The sequence below is a fragment of the Haemaphysalis longicornis genome, unplaced genomic scaffold (genome assembly GCF_048455015.1).
Source record: "Haemaphysalis longicornis isolate Haplotype H1 unplaced genomic scaffold, Haemaphysalis longicornis Haplotype H1 scaffold_11, whole genome shotgun sequence".
In the NCBI taxonomy this organism is placed as follows: domain Eukaryota; kingdom Metazoa; phylum Arthropoda; class Arachnida; order Ixodida; family Ixodidae; genus Haemaphysalis; species Haemaphysalis longicornis.
The window spans coordinates 100,914,150-100,941,651 of record NW_027526214.1 but is presented as its reverse complement, the minus strand read 5'-3'; the positions used below and the strand labels follow the sequence as shown (position 1 = coordinate 100,941,651).

Genomic DNA, 27,502 nt, shown 5'->3' with positions numbered 1-27,502 from the left:
CTTCCACTGTATCTTCTGGAAGCACCTCGTAGACATCCTTCTAAATAAACCGTCTGCTTTTTTCGCTATTTCGTTTCGCCTAACCCTCGCTGCCGCAATTAGGCTATCTTTCATTTGGTGTTTCCGTTTTATTGTAACAGTCCGTATTCTTTGAGACCACTTGCATCTTGAATACATCAGGTTGCAAGAAAAATTTGTCCTAAGTTTATTTCCCTTCGGTGTACTTGTGTCTTTTCTTTTTTTCTGGCGACATTTCAGAGATTTCATGTGGTCGGCTAATTCAGGGAACCTAAACGTGTGCCAAATTTCGAGACGTGGGCTGCCTGTTTCTGCTGTCTTTTCAGATGTCCTTTTTATTCCTTCACTCCAGTTCTTGTTGTCGGGTACCATAATTGTTGCTTTAACCGGACAAGAGGATGCAGTATTTATTGCTTCCGATGTCCAATCACCAACGGTAAACTCAACTGTAATTTCTGGTTGTGCTTGTTTCGCGACCCTCACGATCATTGCTGTTTCTTCTGCATGTTCATTGACTTTGGGGGCACATGGTGTCTTCGTCAGGCAAACACAGAAAGCTCCTTTTTATTGGAGGTAAGTCTTTCTGGTCCATTTATGCTTGTACAGGCCTTCGTGTTCTCTGATTACCACATCATTCTTGTTCCGTGTTTCCGTTGGCGCGGAACTTATCTCTCCATCCGCCCGGTGCTGTCGTAGCTCTGACCTTGCTCCAGTTGTAAAGGATGTAATACGCACCTGGGGGTGTGTTCGAAACTAAGTTATTTTTATTTTCAGCTTCACATTTGTCGCTATGACCAAGCCCTCAAAATAAAATGCTCCAAACTCTCGGATTGTAGCTTCTCAATTTTCATATTACCCAAGAGATTACCTCTCGGGTAATCTGGATCAATGACTCCTTTAGACGAGTCAGAGTTTCGAACAGGTGAGTCAAATCACCTATGGGTGGTGGCCCCACGCGAAGGAAGTCTTCAACCTTGCCGATCACATCTGCTAGTTTCGCCGGACGATCCGCCATTTTTCGTATAGCTAATCTATCGTCCAGTCCAGCGTCGAAGACGTCGTCGATGATGGGATCGAACTCACAGGGAAAGGCCGGCGTGATCATTCCGGGAGGTACACAGCCGCAAATGTGAATATCATGTGTCGGCTAAGGTCAGCGCAAATGGTTCCCGCTCTTGCGTCTTCTTATTTGACCGACATCCAGCTTTATCAACGGTTCGTGGCTACGGCGACTTCATTCTTGTTCTCCAGAGGTGAGAATTCGGTCAAAGGTAAGACAAACCCGCTCACAGTACACACTAAGAAAAAAAGGGCTTTCCATGACCCTCTTCGGGGCGCGGGTGGGGCTTTACTGGCAACAGATTTGACTCTTCCTCGACCCCCTTTCTCAGAGTCACGCCACTCTTTTTGAAAGGGGATCATGCGGACCCCGTCACAGTAGAGTCACAGTAGAGTGTGGGTGACTACCTTCTTAGGATCAGCGCTGACTGCCACGACCCTACCCTAATAAAAAAAGAGTCACCAGGACTTCTTCCCTCTGATCATTGCGACACTGTAGCAAGAGTTGAGGAGATGCCCCTTTTATGAAGAGTCCCGTGATGCTTGTGATGAAAGAGTAGTGGAAGCGTATGGGTCACCCTTCAAGAGATGGTCAGTGCTACTGCCACTGGAATCGTTGCAGTATATGTGCAAACGTGACGTAGGTGGTCAACAAAGACCCCCTAGTTACCCCTATTTATTTATTCAGTACATACTGCAGGCCCAGTTTGGGCCCAAGCAGGAGGGGCAATACAGCCCATACAATACACTCAAATAAACAGCACAAAAATATAGCCGCACATTATGGCAAACGAAATATCAAACATAGAAACAACAACAAAAAAAACAATTCACTACCAAAATCAAGCAACCGCTAGTTAAAGAAAAAGAACTATACATGGAAACAAGAATATCTTAAGAGAGTCATGATTGTTGCTTCATGACCACTTTTCCATGTTGAGGAGACCCAAATCTCATGGCAGCCAGTCAAGTAAGTCTGTCACATTGTCAAACAAACATAGGCATTGTAGTCATTAAGAGACGTCTTTTGTTTGTGTGGAAAACATTAACTTAGCACACACAACTTCAATTTGAGCCCACATGCATGCAGCTTTATGAGCTGTTTCATACAAGTACAGCAAAGCAAACCAAAAGTATTTCAAAACTTTTTTATTAAATACGAATGTCATATATATTTGAAAGAAATGCCTGATTAGGGTATCACAGTTGTTTCACATAACACAATAAACAGCAAATAGCTGAAAAATAATGGATACACGAAGCATGTTTCACTGTTTGCTATGTTTTGTCACAACAAAGGTTTGCTAGACTAACAGGAATGATATTGAATAACAACAACAAGTTTTGTGTTAACCAGCTTTGCATATCTGCTGTTGTAAGGTTAAAGTGGTGTGAAAATAAATTGCAATAATTTTTAAAGGCTTCTTCACTGCTTGCAGTTTTTCTGAGGCTGACTTCTTACATAAAAAGTCCATGTAGTCAATCCAGAAATATTCACAGGCCGTGCACAAACTCGGGTCCTCACGTCTTGGACCACGCCTTTTCTCGGACCTGCCATAAATATAATAAAAAAAAAACACAACGATAAGACAAAAGCAAAGTGAAATTGTAGCCGGCACAGTAAAAGCATCTAGAGCAGGTAGCTGCCCAGTGCCTGACAAAAAAGAGGGCGAGGAACACACCACTTGCCATTACATTTCCTTGCTTCGCCGTTCTTTTGTTATAAAATGTTTTGTATAGGGGAACATATGTATAATGTACAAAGTTACATATGGACACCCCAGAAATGCAGTCTTCAAAAATTATTAAATCCGTAAAGAGGATCTTACAGCTCCATGGAGGGAGACTAAGAATTTAGGAGTGCAAAAGGCTGCTGCACCCCACTTTTGATGGTATAAAAATATCTACGTAGAGCTTAAATGCAGCACGAGTAAAAAAACAGTAAGTGCACTGAGACACCTGCGGCACAAAGGGCATGCTCCATAGTGCAAAACAAAGGAGGGGTACAAAGTCTAACTCAACCTGTTCAGTTGAAAGCATTAGGCAAGTTGGCACATAGTTCTTAAAAAGTCCAGTCCAAAGCACATGACAAAGAAGATGATACGACAAGCACTGGCTTGCAACTAAGTTTATTGAACGCATCGTCTCAAATAAAACCCTTTAAAGTGGGCCGCACAATGGTAACAAAACAATCATAGCGAAGTTTCTAAAGAATAAAGTTCATTGCTATACAGAATCACTGTGCTCATTTTCTTGATATAATAAACATCCAAGAGCTCTTCCAAATCAGTGTTATAGCTTCTTTCCAGAAGTTAAACTTGGCCCAAGAAAGGCTTGTACTTGCATGATTCGCAATGAGTGGGTACATCGACTTCTCCAGATGAAAACGACACCATTGATCCCCGCCCCAATAGCTGCACAAAAACCGCTGGGTTTGCTGCTTCCTGCACTTTCCTTTTGCGTTTAGGCTTGATAGCAATTAACCTGAACCTTCAATGTACACTTCACTGAATAATTTTCACACTTCTTTAAAGTTATTCAACAAGCCTGACTATATTTTCGACTATTTATGCAATCTCTGCACACCGTTTAGTTTTTCCTTCAACAGTTGTTGGCTTAAGTGAAAGTATGAAGCACTAAATAATGCTTTGAGGTATAGTTATCGAGATCACACTTACTACTGATGGAAAAGAAAGCTAAGTTGTCAGTGCAAAGGGCACCACTGCCTTGTTTTGTGCCTCGGTTTCTTCTTGTTTTTAGTGGCTACAAGAAAATAAAATTCTAAACCAATTGCCTACTTGAATTAATGTCAACGTATTTAGTTTCCGTGCCCCTATTCTTTTACTTCTCATATTCCATTTTGCACAAAACTTGTTTCGAAGTTTCTGATGCACTGGACGGGCTTTTCTGCACAAATTGTGAGCGATGCAGTAAAGCAGACACTACAGCCTTGATGGGACATGCCGCCATAATTAGTTTCACTATACCAATTTATTTACTTTGGATGTCCAACTTTTTCTCGAGTTTCTCATGCACTAGAGGGGCTTCTCTGCACAAAGGGAGCGATGCAGTCAAGCCAACAAAAGAGTTGAGCTCATCAATTTTGTTACCGCAAAAAATTGGCAAGTTTATAGGGCTCTTTACATTTTTTTCTGCTAAATGTGTTGGTTAGGCATATAGTGCAGTGGCAAACAATGCGGACGATTCAACGCCCTTTCTAACACCAGTTGTACATTGTGTGCATAAATAATGATTGCAGCAAAATCCAAATAAAAATTGTGGTTAACATAAAGAAAAAAAAGAAGTTCTGCATAACAAACCACCAATAGTGGAAAAAATGTAGAATACACATTTTGAAGGTTCACATTTCGAAAGCCTGTCAAGGAAAAAATTCCGTTCTGCAAATTAATTTGTTTGTCTGGTACCCGATTTGTGCTTGTACGCGTGGTGCCCACCTCTGATGATGAAGCCGAACATTCATTCCAAAATACACAGTTTTGGATGGTTCTCCTAAATGGTTTGATAATATTAGAGGCCCAACGTAGTCCCTACGTTATGTAGAAACATCTTACTAATGACAACAGCAAGCACCAGATTCAGGGCAAGCAAGAGATGCAAAGAAATCCACTTGAAATTGAAAACCAAACTGAGTGGTACATTTCTTTGACATTCTGAACATCAATGATCTACCAGAACTTTTAATTGCGGTTTATTGTCATCTTCTTACTTGGTATGCTAACCCTGTTTGCAGGAATAAGTTTCGATGCACTAGAATTGTGCCCAGCAAGCTTTTGCACAACGACGAGAGTTCAGCTTTATGAGCCTTTAACATTGCAGTGCTGCCTAACATTTTCAAAAAGACACTATGTCAAACCTTGTGAAGACTGTGAGAATAAACAGTTCCAGTAAGAAGCAACACTACACCTCTAAAAACATCCTAGTACTACCAAAACTGGCCAGTGAACAGCTGGCAGTGTTGAAAGTTGATTGCAAATCTCTCCTGTTATGAACTGATATCCGATGACTTGGTGTTATTTTTTGAGTTTCAGCTGCAGCTGTTATCGCGAAAGTAGGGCACCGGTGAAGCGATATGTCGAAAGGCATTCTTTTTTCGAGGAATAGTAGAGGGCGATGGGGGTGCTATGGCAAATCGTCTTGAAGTTGGGTGACTGCGTAGTATCACGAAATATAAAGTTTACAACACCAAAACAGAATAGAAACTGCTGGAAAGTGGCTGAAGATGTCAGGTCCACTTGATACACTAGCGGGGAACCTTCAAAGGTAAACTTCCGCAAAATAAAAAGACTCTTTCTCCGAACAAAAGCTAGTAGTGGACAGCTGGTGTGAATCCCATGTAGTTATCATCTGTCACAGCCTTCGGATTTCAAAGCGGACAACGTGATTTGGTATTTGACTTGCTGCGAGACTTTATATCAAGAAAATTTGATGGCAATGCAATATCACCACGAGCCACATGCATTTTTGTCAAGCGCAGCAGCCACGCTCTCTTCTGAGAAAACATACACACCTCAGCTTCCAAAAAACTGCCGAAAATCTCAAGGTTGCCTAAGCGGGAAAATTTAAAACAATTTTAAATTTGCAGTGCCTAGACCTACCGGGGTGCATGAGAAGCAACTACAACTTCACAAAATCGGCAATATAAAGCACCGATCAAATATATTCAATGCTGTATAAGTATTCACGATATCCATGTTGTCATTTCTCTTGCACCTAACGCATCCATCTGGTTTGTCTAGGCACTGCAGTTTAAAATCGGGTCTAATTTTTCTGCTCTGGCTACATTGAGACTTCGGACGGTGTTTTTTGAGGGTTGAGCAGCATGTGCTTTTTCGATAGGTGCGGTGGCTGCAGCGCTAGACAAAAAAGTATGTCACTTCTGGTTACGCTGCATTACCATTAGATTTTTTGATCAAATGGCTCCCAGAAAGTCAAGCATCAAATTATGTCGCCAGCTTTGCAATCCGACTGAGTTTAAAAATGAGAACTACCAGAAAATGACTCCAGCCATTCACTAGTGAGCTTTGGCTTGAAGAACGTGTAGCTTTTTTCAGGCAAAAAGTATTTGTGAAGGTTTCCGCATGTCTAAGAAGTGAACTAAGCATTTTCAGCCTTTTTCGGTAATTTGCTTCATTTCTGCATTGCGCGATTTATATTTGGCACTACTACACAGTTACAGAACTTCAACCCCATTTGCCATAATGCCTTCGTCGCCCACTATTGTTCCTCTAAAAAAGCATGCCGTTTGTGATTTCACTTCACCCATGCCTTACTTGTGCAATAAAAGTTCCAGCTGAAATTCGATAGATAACCTCAAGTCATCGGACATCAGTTATAATAAGGAGAGAGAGCTTCAAATTGGCTTTAGTTTTGATCCTGTACGAAGATATTTTCGCAGGCCCAGAGTTGCTCCTAAGTATAACTCCGTATCCTGGCAGTCTGCAACAAGTTTGGTATTGTTTGTTTTCGAAAATGTTAGGTGGAGCTGCAATGCAGGAGGCTCATAGGGCTAAACGGCCTTTTCATTTGTCACGCGACAGCTAGTCGGGGATAGCTAGCTGGGCACTGTTCCAGCGCATTGCATCTCGTTCCTGAAAGCGGGGTTAGAATAGCGAGCCCGAAGATTATATTAACCAGCAAGGAAAATCTTCAACAGATGAATGATAGTAAACTGAGAGTGACCGAGTTTTGTTTTCAGGCCCAAGCAGTTTTTGTCACATCCCTGAAGCTGACGATCAATGCGATGTCAACCATTTACAAGATGTTTCTACATCATGTGGGGACAAATTAGTGCGTTTAAAAATGCCAAACCACAAGATTTTTATTTTCAGAAAACCATCCTAAATTGCGTATGTTGAAACGGAGGTAGAGCTTCACTACAGAAGGAGGGCACCACACATGGCAATATTTTTTTTCATACCTGACAAATTGTACTGGGCAAGTAAGTTTTTTTTCTACGACGTGCTTTCGTGATGTTTGGCAAAAATGTATACTCAAAAATGTTTAAATCATTGGCGAATAGGTAAACGCAAGTTCTTTGTTATCCATATTTTTAGGGTTTGGACAAAAACTGATTTTGTTATTTTGCTAATCTGCTCTTGTTGAAAGGGCATCAAATATACTGCATTTTGAGCTGCGGCAGTAGGTCCCTAATCAATGTTTATCACAAAAATGTTTTCTTAGACCCCAGAAATTGGTAGATTTTCTGCGGTAAAAAGAAACGTACCGTCCGCCGGTCTACGTGCCATATTCTGAAGTCTATCCTTGGGAGATATCAGCGTCACGCCAGTAGTGTACTGAGCGAGTAATGGCAATGCATATGGCAGCTTCTGGATTTTCGGACTATCTCGAGTGTTTTGATGTTGGGGACAGGTTTTAGTAGTGGGAAACATCGTTTCGTTCAAAGAAAAACAATCACCTTTTAACTCTAGCTGTAATCGGCTGCCATCAGACAAATTCAACCAAGATAATTTTTCTGAGAAAACTGTTACTGAACACAACTGTTTTTCTTGTGGCTCATTTCATCCATGACTACGTTGGCTGAAGTTGTTGAAATACCGACGGTGTGAGAGCTTGTTATTCGTTGAATAAGCCAGCTCTAACCTAATTGCTTGTAGTATTAGCATGACAGGGTTGATCTGGAAGTTCATTTTGAGAGAAACAAGCGGTACCACTGCCAGAATTGCTTTACAAATACAATAACTGCCCACACATCAAGATATTCATTGATGCCAAGGTTCGTATGTGAAATTTAGGAGGTATGTCACAGTTTCGCAGTGGTGGCGTGGTTAAAAAACCAGGTAGTTCTTTTGAAGTTTGGTAGCTAGTACCTCACAATACGCCATTTTTGTATCTAAGTTTTTCTTGCGGAACATTGTTCGGAGCGAGAATATAGAAAAATCGGAAAATGATTTGTGAATACTGGGAACAATGGCAAGAAATTTAAGTGATTTTGCTCACACAACCGTTTTTTTAATCTTAAAACCACACAAATGAGCAACACTCAGTTGTTCCAAAGATCCTGTGAAGTGATTTCATTAGAATTACTGCTATACTTACCAGTGCTCCTCTGAAGGCCTCGGCACCAGTTTCATTCAGCAAAACAGGCCGCAGGACAGTGTATCTACCCCTCTTGCATCTAACGATAAAAAAGGATGAATATCACTGTGACACAGAAAGTAATAAGGTTTGGGCAACCAACAAATTGGTATAGAGTAGGCAATAAGAAAAAAACCTCACAGGACACCAGCTTCACAAATGCAATGTGACAATTGCTACGTTCCTGATATTTTCACGGTGTCTTAAGTTGCTTTGTTATTAGGGTCCCTATTTTTACATAACTTCCATTTAGCAATATTAGATGCGGAACTGGATCACAAGCTTGTGAAAAGCGCTGATTTGCTGTAAGACGACAAGTGACAACATCAGCACTGTTTAGGCAGCAAGCAAGTAATAGCACATGCAGTAAAGGGTCCATAAAGACCGAATACAGCTTTGTTCAGTTTGAACGAACTAACCTTTGGGTACAAGGCTCCATTCCAAGCCAGAAATACATTGTTTAGTCGGAAATACGCAGGCAACGCAGAATATTATGACACTTCTCACTGAGGCTTTGGCATGAGTGATGCAATATGGGCTAGCACTAAAAAATGTCGACAGACAAGAGTCTTCTGCCGGCCCTGCTACATTACCGTTGTCACGCTGGTGCTTCTCCAACACATGCTCTTTTAAGTATTTTCCTAGCGTTTTCTGCGCATGTGCTCGCTTCTAGACTTACCACTTCAGACTACTGACCTGGTCGTTGAAGGCAGGAAAACGGCTTCTTCCTGTGTTGTGGCCCACAAAAATTATTAAAAAAACACCAGGTGTCATCATGCTACCAAAATTTGCCACAAGTGAAGACAGAAGGCACACGGCACATAGTGAGCTCTGTCTGGAACTTTTACCCAGCCTGATAATTTTAGTGAGATTTTGTTTCTACGGCAGGCCGTATTTGACCCCTCGCACCAATTTGAGCCCTCCGAGAAGGCGTTGTTGAACTCTGCCCTTCAAGTTTCTCTTCTTCTATTGCTCCATTTGTCAATTTCTGCTCTTAAGGCTGACCAGTCCTCCTTTTCTTCTGTCACCCGTTTTACCCTCCCCCTGTCTGCTTTGCCTCTGTGCCGCAGGGAATAACTGGTTTGCATGTTTTCATTCATGTTGTTACATTGCTCACAAAACTTGAGGGTGAAAAAAAAACTTTTTCGAAGTAGTGTTTGCCGTGCTCGGCATCATTTAGGTTTAATGTTGCCTTGAGGAAGCTCTGTCCACTGATCAAACCTGTTTGAATATTCAACTCCTCGATAGGGTTTCTACATCTGTTGTATGAAACTTTTGACATATTCGCAGTAGCTCAGAATTCCTTCACCTTGTTTATGTCTGTGCATATCAAGCATACATACACATACTTTTTAGGAGTCGAAATATCGGCAGCATAAGCCCAGAAAACAACAGTCAGTTTCAGGATGCCTTATTAAGGGATACGTTGCTTCGGTGATACACCATTGGTGAGACACACAAAGTGTGAAAGAATAGTTGATCTCACATGAGTGACTTAGCAGAAGATAAATCAGGTGTTGCTGGATGCACTTTTGAGGGGAGACAGTTGGTGAAAGGGAAGTCATGTGTTGAAGTAGTTCTTTTCAGTGAGGAAAGGGGGCAGGGAGCGGAAGGCACTGGATAGTGAAACTGCAAGACTTCCTGTCAGGCTCTGGGAGAAATTAGTAGGAAGGCAAGTACGAGAGTACATGACTATTGTATTACTGCATCATGACATGCACAGGCAAGGCGATATTAAAAACACTTCCAAGAGCCCCACTTGGAAGAATAGAAACCTAATGTTATTCACCCGCAGATGTCCAATTCCTAAGTCGCATACTTCCCTCAAGAGCATTTATTGTTGCGAGCACTGCTCTTGGACGTGTTCATTTTTTTATCGCACTACCTGTGCGTGTAGGTATAAGAGCACTGGACTTCCTGTACCACCCACATTCTTAATATTGTTACGTGGCGACAGGAAAGAAGACCTGAACGATGAGGCAGTCGAACGATGTATTCACGCTATTAACATGGCGGCCAAGCTGCGCGCACACAAAGAGCTTCTTCGTCGTCCGAGGCTGCGATGGCAAAGCCACGCTGCATTGTCCACTTCATCATCTTCTTGTTACGTGGTCCCCTGGTTGAAAGCGACCGTCCCGGTCACCGCCGCCGTAATAGGCGATGTGGTGAGGACGAAAGATGAGATGACTTTGTACAATGAAGTCCTTGCCGCCTCATAGGATAATGATGGTGTGGACGATGCCCGGTCCCGCGACACGATTCTGTCAGGGCACCGACGAAACGTAGAAGGTATCCGGAACCACGCCTGCCCTCAGGGCTGGGGACACGTCGTCGTCGTCGCCTGGTCACACGTCGTCGGGTCTGCGCGGATATGGATAGGCTCGTCACGGGCTGGGGGACACGGGGCGGAGGGCACGTCGTCGAGTGCTTGTAGCGGCGGGGCTTGGGCTGCCCAACGCGGCTGATCACCCTCGATGATTGCGCAGATGGCGATAAGAAGCGAAGCTTGCGCCAGGATGGGGATGGACCCCCGCACTCCACCAAATGTTACGTAGCGGCAGGAAAGATGACATGAACGATGAGATAGTCGAACTATGTATTCACACTATTTACATGGCGGCCAAGCTGCGCGCACACAAAGAGCTTCTTCGTCGTCCGAGGCTGCGATACCAAAGCCACGCTGCATTGTCCACGTCATCGTCTTCTTGTTACAATATTGTCTCCTAACGCATCAGTCGAAGTGCTGCAGCATCACAATCTAGCACCATCCAACCCTCCCCCACGCTCTTTCTGAATTGCAATAAAAAAGATATTGACATATGGCTTCCCTTTCCCCAATTGGCTCCTCAAAAAAGCACCTGCAGCAACACCTGGTTTATCTTTTGCTAACTCGCTCTTGTCAAATCAACTTTCCTCTCACAAACTTCTTCTCCCTCGTCAACCGTCTTAGGCATGCCAAAGATCACCGCTGTTGCTCGGGCTGAGGCTGCTCCTCCAGATCTGTCTCCTGTTTGCTCCCTATCTTGTAAGCTTCATCCTTCCATATGTATGTGCATGTGTCGGTACAGCATGACGGGCATATCATGTCTCTTACAAGAGATGAAAATGACAGCTATTGTACATTTTATAAAAAAGTAACTACAATCACAAAGGTGCATTTACTCTCTCCTACCTGGTCAGTTAAAACATTTTTGTAATATTATCTTTGTAACTGATGATGGCAACGCACAATGCTGTTGAGTATCCCAAAATACACTGGATATGAAATAACTGCACGAGCTTTTTATATAAGGGAAAGTTGATGACAGTCGAATGAAATACAAAGCATGTAGCTACAGTGGTATAACCATTCATACGCATTTGCTTATAACAATGGGTCCTAAATGTTAGGAATTTTATCCAATGCATAGTGAAATCAAGTACAGTGTAGCGCACTTATAGCGAACCCGGTTTTAACAAAAAAGCGGCTATAACGAACAAGTCTTCGTTTCCCGTTACCATTGGTATACATAGTTTTTCTCTTCAGATATAGCGAAAAGCGGATATAACGAAGTGATTTCGGTTTCCCGTTGTGTTCGTTATAACCGGGCTCGCCTTCACACGACATAATTTCTTGCAAACTACAGCATTACGTGTACCTAGATAGCCTCTAATTAACTAAAAACGTCTCAGCTATACACATTCTTAAAATGTTAATTAGTTTTATTGCCATTTAAGATGCATAAATGACATATGATAGCTTATGCTACCATTTATTAGTCATATTGCTCAAACATTTCACATTAGGGTCATTCCATGCGAAACGTCCCACCCCAAAAATCGACCACAGCCAAATTTATTGAAAATTGTTTTTTCATTGTGTGAGGGCTAATTAAAATTTCTGCAAACGTGCAAAATGTGGCTGTAGAAAAAAAATTTAAATAAATAGTAAAACTACGTAGAATGACAAATATTTTAGAACACTCCGATTGCATTGTTTTTTTATGTGGGACCGTGACTGAAGCCGCGTAAAAAATATTTGGTGTTGTATTGGCGAAATAGAAACGCTAGATAAGGCGCATTTTCAGACATTTTTCACAAAGGCACCACAAAAACATGGGCCACCGCAATATTCCCACCGTGCGTTGATATGGTCCTTCAATGTCTACCAAAAATAATTTAGGTCGATTCAAGAGCGTACGTTTTAGGCAAAGCGTTTACAAGGATGCAACAAAATGCGTTTTTTCTACAATTCAAACCTAAAAAAACACCAAGGCCCTCGAGGTAAAATTACATGAGATTGCTCATTTACGCATCCGCACTATAGCTTTTAATTTAGAAAATTTCTTTGGAGTAAATTTTGTTTGAGGCGAGAAAAAAGGTTTTAAAATTCACAATGAGCCATACTTGTGTCCTCTATAAAACTGTGTCCCCAACTCGGAACGCGTACGTGCCACCGGCCTTTTTTGTGGCACGCATGTGGAAACCTGGCTCTCTGCTATAGAAAGATGGTTTGTGTCGCTTGACATTATGAAAAATACAACGTAAATGGCTATACTCCATTCAGTATACCACTTTTTATTTTGGGGTTTTCGCGCACTCACTTCATACAGTTGCTGCTCATATATTTCAGAGCCCAGTGCTGAAATATATACAGAATACAAAAACAATATACAGAATACACAAACAAGATCTGCCTCAACTAAAATAAATTCATCATTACTGTGACGGAGCTTCGCAATAACAACCAAAAAGAACTCCGTGAATCATTGCTACCACGAGGACGACCATAAACTCTCGGCAGAATGGAATTTCTTGGCCACTTCGCGCGGCAAAAGTGCATGTGACGGCGTCGGCAGCACACTTAAAAGTCCGGCAGCAAGCACAAGTCTCTAGAGATCATTTGAAGATCACATTCAAACCCGAAAGGACCTGTATGCCTTGGCTGAAAACGTTAAAGTAATAACAGTAATCTGGGTTCCAAACTCAAAACTACAAGAAACAATTGGACAAAGTGTTTCACAATTTGTAATGGTAATACTAGTCAAGGTAGCGCAACAATTACATCACTTTGGGCCAGCTACACCTTCAACACTTGCGTCCTACTCAAGCGCCTCAGAAATTCAGGTAAAAAAAAATAAACTAGGCAGCTTTCTTTGATGCTGACTATTCATATGGTAAAGCACTCAACATCTGTCGGTAGAAAAACGGAAGACAAAACAAACAAGTAGCAAGAAATTTTATGTTTGCAGTGAAAGGTATCCTGCGGCGAATTTCGCTGGGCCGGGGGAAGTTCGGTGGGCAGGCAAAAATTACTCTGCGATCCATCTTTCTTCGCATCAGACAGAGAGAGGCAGGTTAATCTAGACAGGTTAAACTAGTGGCAAGTGAAACTACAAAAAGCTGTCTCTGCCCCTGTAAGAGAGTGTGCGAAAACCCAAATATAAGAAGTGGTGGACTTGAGTTTGCCGTTTACGGTGTGTATTTGTATTGTCAAGCGACACAAACTATGTTCCTTTAGCAGAGCCAGTTGTGAACATGCGTGCCCCAAAAAAAGGCTGGCAGCACGTACGCGTTCCGAGTTGGGGACACACTTCCACAGAAGACACAAGTGTGGCTTTGTGAACTTCAAAAATTTTTTTCTCGCCTCAAGCAAAATTTACTTGAAAGAAATTTCCTAAATTAGAAGCTAAAGTGCTGATGCATATAATCGGACATATCATGTAATTTTACCTCGAGGACCTTGGTGCTTTTTTTGGGTCTTAAGTTTGGCAAAAATGCATTTTCTTGCATTTTTGTAAGCACTTTGCTTAAAAAATACGCTCTTTAATCGACCTAATTATTTTTAGTGGTCACTCAAGGACCATATCAATGCACGATGGGAATATTCTGACCCAACCTCTATGGTGGCTTCGTGAAAAGGTCCCGAAAAACAACCATCTCTTGCGTTTATACTTTGCTCATACAACGGCAAAAAGTCTCACATCGCTTCAGCCATGGTCCCACATCAAAGAACAATGCAAGCGGAGTGTACTAAAATATTATTTTTCATTATACATAGTTTTACTCTTTATTTGAAATTTATTATCTACAAGCACATTTTGCTCGTTTGCAGAAATTTCAAGGAGCCCTCAGACGACTGAAAAACGTTTTTCAACGAAAATACTCCGTGCAGACCTCCTACACTTAATCGGCAAGTAGCACAGATTTTCTCAATGAAATTGGCGGTGGTCGATTTTTGCGCTGGGACGTTTCGCATGGAATGACCTATTAGTATATGAAGCTTTGGTTTTTTTCTGTGAAGCCTTTGGTGTGTAAACGTAAAGCACAGAACTCACACAACCTCTCTGCGAGTAAAAAAACGAGTGACAACAAGGTTAAATTTTAACAATTTGCACAGCATTATAACATCCAAAGATGTCTTCATGCAATTACAGTAGCCAACCGCTACTTCGAAATTATTTGAGATCGAGAATATCTATACGATCCCTAAGACAAGAAATGCCGATGAGCTGAACTGAAGGAAATGAGATAGAGAAAAGTGTAATACAAACCTGTAAAAAGGCGGAGTACACCATGAGCATGGGCATCCACAGGACTTGAGGATTAAGAGCCGCCACATCTGATTGAGCCAAAGGTAAAGGCAAAAGGTAAGGGCGGGATGACAATTCTACACAGAAGATAAGCGGCAGAAGCGATTCGAAGTCTCAAGTACCAATCTAAAGCAGGCACAAGCAAATTTTAAATGCCCTGAAATCTACTACAAGAGGGCTCGACAACTCGGCACCTCCGGCATCACTGCAGACAGCCATGTCGGTGAACATCTGCAGCCTTGCAAGATTTTACCTGCAATCGTGACATGTTTTAGTGCTGGGTCTTTCCATGCCAAACATCCAAGTGTACGGTTCTTGAGATTCCCTTATTAATTATTCCCTTATTAATTAATTATTGATGTGAAGATTCGCCTGGCCTTGCAGGAGAGTGACACGTGGACACGGAACTCGGGAGAAAGGGAACAGAATGAGTTGTATTTGCAACACTACAATGTCGAACGGTGAAAGGGAAGCTCAGGACCAAACAAGAACACAAGAGTAAAAGTACAGACCCCGAATTTCAGTTCAACTGAGGAGAAAAACGGAAATGCTCTCCCCGACTTGAGAAGCATCGTCCAGCAATGTGTGTCGCGGGTCATCTTTGGTCCAGGTTGCAGCAGAGCATTGGCCCCTGAATGAAAGTACTGCTCGGACAAAGCTGCACATGCAGCAGCACGCCCTGCGCGGCAAGTGAGGTGATCCATCCCGGGCCGTGACCAGAAACAGCGGACAGGTGTAGAACCGAGCCCGGTTGTCTGCAAGCCAACTCGCTCGTCTAGAACCACTGGTAAACAGGATCTGTGGGCCCATCTCCAGTCCTCGTCAGCTCGCCATCTTCAGAGTCCTCTGCTTCCGCGATCGGCCTCCACCCGAACCTCGTCCCACATCACTGCTTGAGCACCTCCTGCTTAATTGGTGTTGACAAGCTGATGTGTCTATGGCTCTGTAATACAGTACATACAAAATATAACGAGAGGAAACATTAAGGGCTCAATAGGACTTGGTTGCTGGCTAATTGATTTATGGCACACAAAGACTGCGCAAAACTTGAGGGTGACAGGAAACGTGCTGTCATGTCACCCTCGTCTTCATCCTCGTCTTTCGTGCAGTCTTATTCCTTCGTGTGAAGATGAAGCACGTCTACTTGTGCAACACTGGTCTGCACGCTAGAGTAGTGCCCAAGTGACAAACATGTTTTGCAGACAATAATGATGCAAACAGGCGACTCACTAAATACAGGAAGTACACGCTGAGTGCGTGATCAGCACATGTAATATTTCCCGAAGCGTTATGTTGGGCTAGTTAATGTAACATGCTTTTGAAGGTAAGTTGCGCTTTTTATGATCACAAAGACGGGCCCAGGAAAACTATGTACTCTTTCACGAGAAGATGGCGCCGTCTTCTGGTGAAATTGTACGCAGTTTTCCTGGGTCCGTCTTTGTGATCATAAAAAGCGCAACGTACTTTCAAAGAATATTTTGCAGCATGCTCCACAATTTCTTTACCTGCAAATATCGCGTGAACGTGACAATACCAGCGAATATGCATAGTGGCTTTTCCACATAAAAAGGACATTAAACGGTCACAACAAGTTTGCCTATACGGGCACACCGTACTGTCAAGAATAAAACTGCACCAAAGTGTTGAAGAAAAAAATGTTTCAAAACGATTAACACCACCCATGTATTGCTTTTTGTAGTTTGGTTTGTTATTTCACGTATCGTCAGAGAAGAAAACTACAGAAAATAGCCTGCCGTTGCAAACTAGCGCCGTGTATTACATAATTGTACCGCTCCGCCCAACGGTCAAATTTCTTTTTCTGCGACCGACGGTGCAAAACGCCGCCGTTAGACAGCGAACACAACAGTAGCGGTAGAGACCAGCTTGACGTGGGTAATGCACGAGGGCAAAACGAGGGTGTGCTAAAGCATATGGACGGGATGAACGGGGTGAAGAACTTAGGGCAGGTGCCTCGTAGGCGTTATAAAATCCCCCTCCGCCCCCCCCACACACACCCCGAGACTATGTTAATTCCCTGCGAGGCGGACCCGGTCAAAGCGTACGCCGTAGGGGAGCGTTGGCGAGCGAATACGGTAATTAACGACGCCTGACGTTGTTGTCGAGCTTCACGAGTAGGGCGCATATCGCGACCACGACGCATATCGCGGCCCGAAGACCGCGAGAAGGCAGACCCAAGGAGGTTGTAAGAACTTCTGGAGTGGAGACGGCTCTCGAGAACTGACGCCGACGGCCGCCATCTTGCCTTGGGAAAAAAACTCACTCCGGCGCAGCAGCCGCAACGCATCGGTCGCATTCTGCCGGCTCCCTGCTCAAAGTTTTGCGGTGTTACACGCTTGCATGAGTGCATTTAAGGCTTAGTTTATCGTGAATATTTTTCGGACGCTACAAACCTGTAGAAATCAGCAATGCTTTGCTCGTTCGTCGCATTCGGCTGCGCTAGTCGCGCGAAGAAGACGCCGGGGATAACATTGGGCTTAGTTCGTTTTGTGTCTAACGAGTACTACAGCGTTATAAGTGTACACTTTCCCACTATTTGTGCAGTATGGTGCCGATCCACCTACCTGTTTAAGCACTTGTTCACGCAGATATGCAAATTTTTTCACTCGTAGTTGCGGTGGTTAGTAGTCGCACGACTGCGCGAGATCACGTGTTTGTTTAACACTATTAAACAAACATGTGACATACTATTAAACAATGGCAGTAGTGCGGAAGCAGAAATTGCAGCACACATGATGTGTCCCGCAATTTCTGCTTGCGCACTAATTTATATGCAGAGTGTTTGCTCAGATATATGCAGGGGGACCAACATTAAGTCAACAGGTGCTGTTTTTTTTAAATAAGGCGCATAGATTTACACGGAGACTACTTCTACAGTGAAGTTGTGCGCCCTGGGGGACATAGAATAAAGTACTAACTATTGATGTCGGTGGCTTAATTAACTAACATTGTTTAATAATGTTTTAGTGGCTGCAGTAAGCAGGCACGTTTGTTTTGCTAAGTTAGATGCAATCGTGTTTCTGCGCAGTTTCATTCGGCATATTTCTTCTACCGCATCCGAACAGCAAAGTTTAATTGCCCTTTCCACGATTACGCATGCTAGACCACGATGACCGGAACAGAGCTCCGACCCTTTTTTCTGTGTTTTGATAGGTATTCCGAGTACTGCAGATTGCGATAACTCCAGCCAAGACGGAAAGGGCGCCAGTTATAACTTTTGTCTATGCCTCCACCCCGTAGTCAACCTCAAGACCATTCACGGCAGGCACGTGACAAAAGTGTGTGGGATGGGCAGGTGGCGCTTCGTGCCGGTCCTCACTGTCTTGCATAGGTAATCATGCGAACGGCAATTAAACTTCGCGGTTCAATTTCTCGGAGTAGCGATGCGCTTGAAGATTTCTGCTAAATGATACTGGGCAGAAACACGATTGCGCATAAATTTGCAATACAAACATGCCTGTTCACTCCAGCCATTAAAAGATAATTAATGAATATTGTGAGACACCCTGACCACGACTCTGTGCTCTTCAACACGTTACAGACATTTCCTCGCAATCGGTACATTATCATCAGTGCTAGCTCTCATGGCCCCGCCATCATCATCGCCTGTGCATAATCATCATCATCACTTAATTGTGCTTTTCGTCCGAGTGTCCGAATAAACCGGTCGCGCTTTCCATCGTCTCTCAAGTGGTGGAGGGTGCGTTTCGGTCTCGCAGTCTACCTCTGCAGCGCCAGTCCTGGAGCTCCGTTCGGGCCGCCATCTGACTCAGGAGACCATGCCTATGACGCTCGATCCAGCCAGCGCCACGGCTACGCCTCCCCCGCAATGTTTTATCAGCCGCCAGCGACATCCGCCCGACTTCGCTGGCCTTCGTGGGGATGATGTAGAAGAGTGGTTGGAGAACTTCGAAAGGGTCAGCGCATATAACGGGTGGGACGACAAGCTAAAACGGCTGACTGTCGGCTTTTCCCTCACCGAGATCGCGAAGACGTGGTGCCGCAATAACGCGGGACGCCTACCCGATTGGACGACCTTTACAACCGAGATCCGCAAGATTTTGGGACATCCGCAGCTCGCTCTGAGGACGCAAAAAAGAAACTGGAAGCGCGTGTGCAACACCCGTGCGAAAGCTACACGTCTTATAACGAAGATGTTCTCGCACTGTGCCGGAAGGTCAATAAGGATATGACAGAGTCGGACCGCGTGCGCCAGATACTGAAAGGTATTAACCAGTTCGCTTTCACTGCGCTCGCCCTTCAGAACCCAAGAACCGTCTCGGATGTCACCACTACTTGCCAACGTCTTGACGATCTGCAGTCAATCCGCATTCAGCAGGAAACATCGGCCACGCGCTTAGGCGACGAGGACCTTCGCGTGCTTATAAGGCAGCTGATTTGGGAGGAGCTTGACGGCCGGGCCTCCGTGTGTGCTTCTGCTCCTGCTCACCACTCAGCAAGCACCAATCTTCGACAGATAATCAAGGAGGAGCTTGCCTGTGTGCCTGGTCGGTCAGTGCCTGATCTTTGCACCCCTTATGCCGTACCGTCCTATTCGGAAGTCGCTAGAAGGCCGCCCCTGCCCTTGGCCCCGGTTACCTCGCAGCGTCTGCCTGGATATGTGGCAACAATCAACCATGCCATTCGGCCAAAGCCTTACTATAACACGTGGGGACCGCCGAGCCCCGAGCGCCCACCTAACCGGCCAGTGTGTTTCTACTGCGGAATTCGCGGCCACATTGCTCGGTTCTGTCGCAGGCGTGCACAGGATGAACGGCGTGACTACGACACCCACGAGCGCGACGTAGCGAGCCCTCGTTATGGATACCGCCAGCGGGGTTACCAATCTCCGACCCGCCAGACTCCTCCCCCGGCCGATTCCCCTGTGATACAGCGGAATTCACGTGATCAACGACGCCGCTCTCCCTCACCTTTCCGCCGATCTGTATCGCCGCTTCGCCCCGTCGTGCACGACAGCGCTCGTCACTCGGAAAACTAAGCCATGCAGTTTTTGGAGGGGAAACTGCATACAGGAAAAAGATAAAATCTCCTCCAGAGCATCCCTCGAACATTTTGTGTGTATTCGTCGAAGGCATCCGCGTCGAAGCGTTGGTGGACACTGGTGCAAGTGTCTCAATTATTCATGCTGATCTGTGCAAAAGGCTACGCAAGGTGAGAACACCGTCTAGAGGTACCTCATTACGTGGTGCAAATGAAGCACGCATCGATCCTTCTGCATATTGTACAGTGCGTGTTTCCATTGAAGGAATTTGTCATCATATCCAGTGTGCGGTACTCTCCATTTGTCCATACGACCTAATTCTTGGCTGGGACTTTCTGTCATCGACGTCCGCTCTTATTTGTTGTCGAACTCCTGCTATTAGCATCACAGATACTAACCATTCAACTGTTTCCCCGAGAGAGCCAATTTCTTTGGTGCTGACGACTGATCACGTCGTACCCTCCCGTTGTGAGCGCATCCTTTCAGTTTCTGCTAGCGCTATACTTGACGGTGATATCCTGGTCGTTCCCTGCAGCCGCCTTCTTTCCCGTGGACTTGCTGTTGCCGCGTGTCTCGTTCGTTTTTCCGAAGGGCAAGCTCTTATACCTGTGCAAAACACCACTGCAGAAGACGTTCTGCTTCCGCAAGGTTCCACAATTGATCTGTCTCCGATGTCGAGGTGACCATTCTGCCTTGGCGTTCCCGTCCCCTTACATGCCTGGCTTCAGCGACTACGTCCTCGAAGCCTTCCCTTGCAGTCACCGTCAGCCAGGACCTGACAGAGTCACAGAAATCACCAGTCCTGGAGCGTTAATATAAGCACCGTGCATGGTTCGACTCCTACTCAACCGTTCTTCCCCACACAACCACGGCCACGCATCGCATCGAAACCGAAGGGTCGTCTATTGTTCTCCGTCGCCCGTATCTCGTCTCCTCATCAGAAAGGCAAGTCATCGAGGAAAATGTGGCTGACATGCTGAAACGCAATGTTATCCGGCCTTCATGTAGTCCTTGGTCGTCCCCGGTCATGCTAGTAGAGAAGAAAGATGGCACCGTACGCTTTTGGGGTTACTATAGGGCCCTCAACAAGATTACCAGAAAAGATGTATATCCCATGCCACGCATAGACGACGTCCTGGACTGCCTTCAATGAGCCGAATACTTTTCGAGCCTTGACTTGCGTTCTGGCAATTGGTAGATCCCGATGCATGAGTCCGACAAAGAAAAGACCGCGTTTGCAACTCCCGATGGCCTATACGAATTTAATGTCATGCCATTCGGGTTGTGCAACGCTCCGGCGACATTTGAACGCATGATGGATTCGGTGCTCAAAGGACTGAAATGGAAGACCTGTTTCTGCTACCTGGACGACGTCGTTGTCTTCTCGTCGACGTTTACAGAACATCTTAAGCGTCTGGACGAGGTGACACATGCATTTCTAACGCCGGACTTCAACTCAACTAAAAAAAAATGCCGCTTTGCTACCAAAACCATCAAGGTGCTTGGCCATGTCGTTAGTAAAGATGGCATCAGACCCGATCCTGAGAAAATCGCTGCCATTGTCAGCTTTCCTCGTCCCCGCCAACAAAAAGACCTCGGTAGTTTTCTCGGGTTGGCTTCGTATTTCCCCCGCTTTGTCCGGAATTTTGCCACCATTGCGTCCCCACTGAACCATCTCCTACAGTATGGCGCCCAGTACGTTTGGTCCGATGACTGTCAACGCGCTTTTGACGATCTGAAAGCCGCTCTAACGTCCGTTCCGGTGCTCTGCCACTTCGACGAAACAAAGCCCACTATGCTCCACACGGATGCTAGTGGCCATGACATTGGCGGTGTTCTCCTCCAAAGTGATGATAAACTTCGGGAGAAGGTCGTCGCCTACGCAAGCCGTTCGTTGACACCGGCAGAGAAGAATTACAGAATCACTGAAAAGGAATGCCTTGCCATCGTTTGGGCTGTTCAGAAATTTCGCCCTTACCTTCATGGCCGTCATTTTACAGTGGTGACCGACTATCATGCGCTATGCTGGTTGTCCACCATGAAAAACCTCTCTGGACGCCTTGGCCGCTGGGTTCTCTGCCTCCAGCAGTACAATTTTTCCGTGGCGTATAAGTCAGGGAAGAAGCACATGGACGCCGACGCTCTCTCTCGTTGCCCATTGTCCTCTTCCTCTTCCGATGCACAGGAGCCCGCCGACAACACACTTTGTTTGGCCCCCGTTATCTCCTCAAACATTGAGGGACACGTCGATTTGCCGTCGCTGCAACGCGCAGAGGCATATTGCGGCCCCATCATTGACTATCTCGACGGTCGTTTAAGACCTCCCAACAGCCGTGCGCATCGCCAACTCAGTAAGTTCAAACTATTTCATGGCGTTCTTCACCGGCAAAATTACCATCCAAATGGCAGAAAATGGGTCCCTGTTGTGCCTCGTACACTCAGGCGCCCTATTCTCGAAGCCTACCACAATGCAGCTACCGCTGGGCACCTTGGTTTTGCAAAAACGTACGAGCGCATACGTAGTCTCTACTTTTGGCCTGGCCAGTCAACTTCTGTTGCCAAATACGTTCGCTCGTGCGCCTCCTGCTAGCACCGCAAGCGCTCAACTACTCCTCCTGCCGGACTACTTCAACCTCTCCCTTGTCCGTCAGAGCCTTTCGGAACCATCGGCATCGATTTGTTTGGACCACTACCTCCAACGCCGTCTGGATACCGTTGGATAGTTACGGTTGACGACCATCTGACACGATACGCTGAAACCGCACCAATTCGCTCTGGAACGGCTGCTGAAGTCGCTGACTTTATAATGCAAAACATTATTTTGCGCCATGGCGCGCCACGCGTCCTCCTCAGCGATCGTTGCAGGGATTTTCTGTCCGCTGTAGTCGAACAGCTTCTGCGTTCCTCCAAGACCGTGCACAAGACAACGTCCAGCTACCATCCCCAGACGAATGGATTAACAGAGAGATTCCATCGAACCCTCGCGGACATGCTCTCGATGTACATCAGCCCTGATCATCGCAACTGGGATACCATCCTGCCATTTGTGACTTTTGAGTACAATACTGCAACGCAAAAAACGACTGGATACTCACCATTCTTCCTAGTCTTTGGCCGCTCTCCCTCTATTACCTTCGAGTCAACTTTCTTCTATGCTCCTGTCCCCTCTGAAATGTCATCTCGGGAGCAGTACGTTTCACGGCTTGCCCACTGCCGCAAACTCGCACGCAGTCAAACCGAAAGTCAACAACAAGAACGCAAAGCTCTTTACGACGTTCACATCGCTCTGTTCAATTTCGGCCAGGTGATGAAGTATTGTTATGGACCCCTGTTCGTGTACCCGGTCTGTGCGAAAAATTCCTTCATCGCTTTCTCGGTTCATACAAAATCACAGACCAGACTTCGCCAGTTAATTACCGTGTGACGCCAGTAGAACAGTCGTCAGATCGGCGCCGCCGTGGTACTGAAATCGTACACGTATATCGCCTCAAGCCGTTCAACCGAAGGACAGACCAATAAGTCGCGGCCAGGTGGCCGCTTCCGGCCGCGGAGGGGTAATATTGTGAGACACCTTGACCACGACTCTGTGCTCTTCAACACGTTACAGACATTTCCTCGTAATCGGTACATTATCATCAGTGCTAGTACTCATGGCCCCGCCATCATCATCGCCTGTACATAATCATCATCAGCACTTAATTGTGCTTTTCGGCCGAGTGTCCGAATAAACCGGTCACGCTTTCCATCGTCTCTCAATATTACTTTATTAGGTCACCGACATCAATAGTTACCACCTCCTTCGTTTTTTCCTGGGTGCATAACATCACTGTACAGGTGATTTCTACGGACATTTAAGCACGTAATTATAATAACACCTCTCGACTTAAACTTGACCACCCTCTGTAGTAACGACATAAACCAAGGCAGTGCCGTCAAATATTTCATTTGCCATTTCGCTTAGCTTTGTACAATTAATTGATGCAATGCTCTCCCGCGTTCTTCGTCTCCGTGTTAATCAACAGCAGGCGCTACTCGCGTGCAAACGTACTAGGTTAGCGAGGCTGTGAACGCCAACAGTACCTCCTGTGCGCAGTTTTCTTTTCAATAGCTGGTTGATCGCGTGCGAATGTGCGTGGAACGAAGTTGAGAATGTAATTAAGTAACCTCCTGAAAAAGACAAAAAAAAAAACAGCGCGAGGGGGACATGGAATGTGCATCAGTCGTATAGACTGTGTACCCTGAATAAAGAAACAGCTGTAAAATACAAGGAAACGCTAGAAATGGCAGCGATGAACGGAAACAGAGAATTATAAAGAGTGGGCCGCATAGTAACTCAGCATGATACTTTAATTTGGCCTTGTGCATGTGCCGTCAATGGGGATGTCGTATGAACAAAAAAAATTGCATGTTGCAGCACTTTTTAAAAGCAAGTCTTCTCGATGCACAGTTCCAACAAGAGCTTGTTTGGGTGTGAGAGGGGCGTGATTAACATTAATGAAATCCGGCACTGCTGCTAGAAGAAGCAAGCGCCCACTAATCACGCTAGAACAGAGGGGTACGGCAATTTCCAGCGTGAAATGCGGGACTTAGTAGCCGTTTTCAGGCGGCACCTCTTGCCATGATGTGCAACATGTAATTTTAATACTTAAGGGGAGGCCTATAACCTTACACACACCAAAAAAACTTTTATTCAGATGAAAGATTGATTGGTTATGACGTTTTAATGCGCCGACGCAACGAAGACGATGAGGCTCGTCGTAGTTGAGGGCTCCGCATTAATTCTGACCACCTGGGCCGAAATCTCGAACACACGGGCGTTTTTGCTTTTCGCCTCCATCAGAAAAGCGGCCGCCGCGGCCCAAAATCGAACCCGCGTCTTTGTGCTCAGCAGCACACAGTTGAGTCACTGAGCCACCGCGGCGGATTTTATTGAAGTCAAAGCAATAGTGGTGTTTCTAGCACAGAACTAGCACAGAACTGGGCTCTTCACCACGGCTCTTCACCACTTGAAGAGATGCAAACGCTAATTCGCTGCTCGAATCACGTCAATAGTTTATGCGAAAGGCGAAAGAAAGGCTTCCGTCAAATAACCTAATCGAACAATCCAACTTAGCTATCGGAATCTCTCGTGTAAACCCAAAGGAACACGCAATACACTAAGCGTCTCTACCATCTAAGCGCCCTTTCTACTCACGGCAATATGGCCGGCGACCGGTTTCTCCGGCTTCACCTCCCCGCGTTGCCGGCTATGGCAGTCCTCCACTCCAGAAGTTTTATACAACCTCCTTGGACAGACCGCGATGGCGGCAGCCGCTCTCGCGAGCGTAATAGCTGCGAAGCGCACTACACGAAATTAAGTCTCGGGTAGGGGGGGGGGGGGGGGGAGATTTCACAACGCCTACGGGGCGCCAGCCCGCAAGCAAACAAGCACAGCATATGTAACTTTTTCGGCATGTGCCCGGAAAGCTAACCGATACAACTATTTCACTTGGTATTATGAGCAGGGACAGCATTCACGTGAGAAAATACGACGACACCGTCTTTGTTCCGACTTCGCATTCAACCGTTGTACGCCGTCGACATGCCGAACTGAAGAACACTAGTAGACGATTTCAGGTGGTGTGCAGTTAATTCCACACAGCAAATTTCATACCAGTGTCACGCCGTTTCCATCCTGCAGCAGTTTTAATACGTGAGTTCGCCAAAAATGCGTCAACTCGCACCGCTGCCTTCGCGCCACTGACTGGCTGAATTCACACTGCTCGCAGTGGATTCTATTGATTCGCATTGTCTAAAATATATCATTTGTATTCATGTGGTTGGGTTTTAAAGCAAACGCTAGACAAAGAAAAACCTTGTTCTGGAACAAACTTCCTATATGTCTGCGTTATACGTTATGTACATAGTGTTTGTATTACTAACACAAATCAGTCACGTGACTACTTGTCGGCTTTTTTAAACGCACTAAAAGAGATGATGGTCGCACACAGGTTCAGATATATAATAATTGTTGGCAACATGCATTCATGGTATATATAAAATGAATATCTCAGTATGAAATAGTTTTTATTGAATAAAAGCAACTACAAATAAGGATTTAAATGACTAACACTTGTACTCCGCTTTTTCGTCGGTCAGCTTGGTGTAAATTTACGCAAAATTTTAACAGAGGTCTGAAAGCGCGCAAGTGCGATTCTTTACATCTGTATATACTTCATGTACAAATTTGCTAGTGGCACATGAAGCACTAAACATACTGCTTAATTAATAAAACACGAATGAGAATAACATCTGCCTTGTAGTAGGCTTTGTTGCACGAGAACGGAGCTCTGCAAGAAAGCAGGCACGCAATTCATGCATACAGAGGCTGAATTTCATGGCTGCAGAATTCAGACGCAAAAGCTAGTTTCGAACAGGTCATGTGTCCCGATATTCTCCCGCCTGTTTTTTAGCTTTCCTGAGGAGGCAATTAAGTTGCGTGGCAATATATATTGCGAAGCATAGTTTTATTCTTGTTCTTATTCGCAGAGCATTATCCGGTGCACAGTTAGCACTATTTTAACGTAAAAAACAGGCAACCCATTTGAATCATATACAGAAGCAATGTCAATCATACTTGCTGCTTATTTCATCAACTTGGAATAGCTTACAGTAACCACCTTACTTCCTATATACCCATTCAGTATATTGTGTTATTGTTACCGGTGGTTTCTATGCGATGTTAACATATTTGCTAGTCTGCGTGCTTGGCATTTCCATTCGCCCATAGTTACCGACAATTGTAATAACAACAAAATTTGGCTACCATAGGTGTGGTATGTATTGCAGATGATTGCTTTTTGATACGGCATATTAACAAAATTTATTAAAGTGAAGCCATCCATGCCCCACTGATGGCGCTTTTACGCTTGAACGCACTGCAGGAAAGGCAACTTTGTCGAATGGGAGGGAGTATGGGGGTGATGATGATGATAAAAATCAGAGCAGGAAAGCCAAACTTACACAATGTCAAGGCAAATTGTAATGTTGATGAAACGCGAAGTAGGAAAGCCAACTTTACACATTTGGAGGTCACATATTGAAGATGAAGAATAAGAGGACGAAGAGCAGGAGGAGGAATGCGAAGTTTTCACCCATTGAAATGCAAATTCCACAATCCTATCAGCCGAAGTCCAAATCAAAACGCTGACCTAACCGAAGCAGCATATTCAGATGACCCAATTACGCATTAAAGATCATAACACCACATTCGCTTAGCCCAATCACTTTGCATCGTGGACTTTGCGTTTGTATCGGAGAAAGCTTGGCGTTTCAACCTTGTGTTTTTCATAAAGGGCGTTTTATTTGTGATGCTTGCATTTCTAGAAAATCAAATTTTGCACCGTTTGCGCCGAAGTGAACGAAGTAAGGGAACACACACCTGTGTAACCTTAGTTTGCGTGTTTTTGTATCAGCGCCAAAAATCTTGCAATACGGTAGCGACAAACCTAACTAGCACTGTGGAAAAAAATCAGCCAATAAATATGCTAAAAACGCTGTTGACACTGGACTCCCATTGCGAAGTGCGAGAGTCCCGAACCCCCTGTTTTAAAGAGAGTCGTGGAGCGTAAAAGGGAGTCTTAGTAGAGTCTAAGGGAGTCCTAGAAGCGACGATTCCCTTTGGACTCCCCTTTTTAGAGTGTACCTCACCGCTGGAGGTCCCTTGGTCCCGGGTGTT

At 45.0% G+C, this 27,502-nt stretch overlaps 1 pseudogene; it reads right to left on the bottom strand.

The window, feature by feature from the left end:
- Nucleotides 1–2,707: 2,707 nt before the first annotated feature.
- LOC144160732 (uncharacterized) overlaps nucleotides 2,708–27,502 on the bottom strand; it is a 129,604-nt pseudogene continuing 104,809 nt past the window's right edge.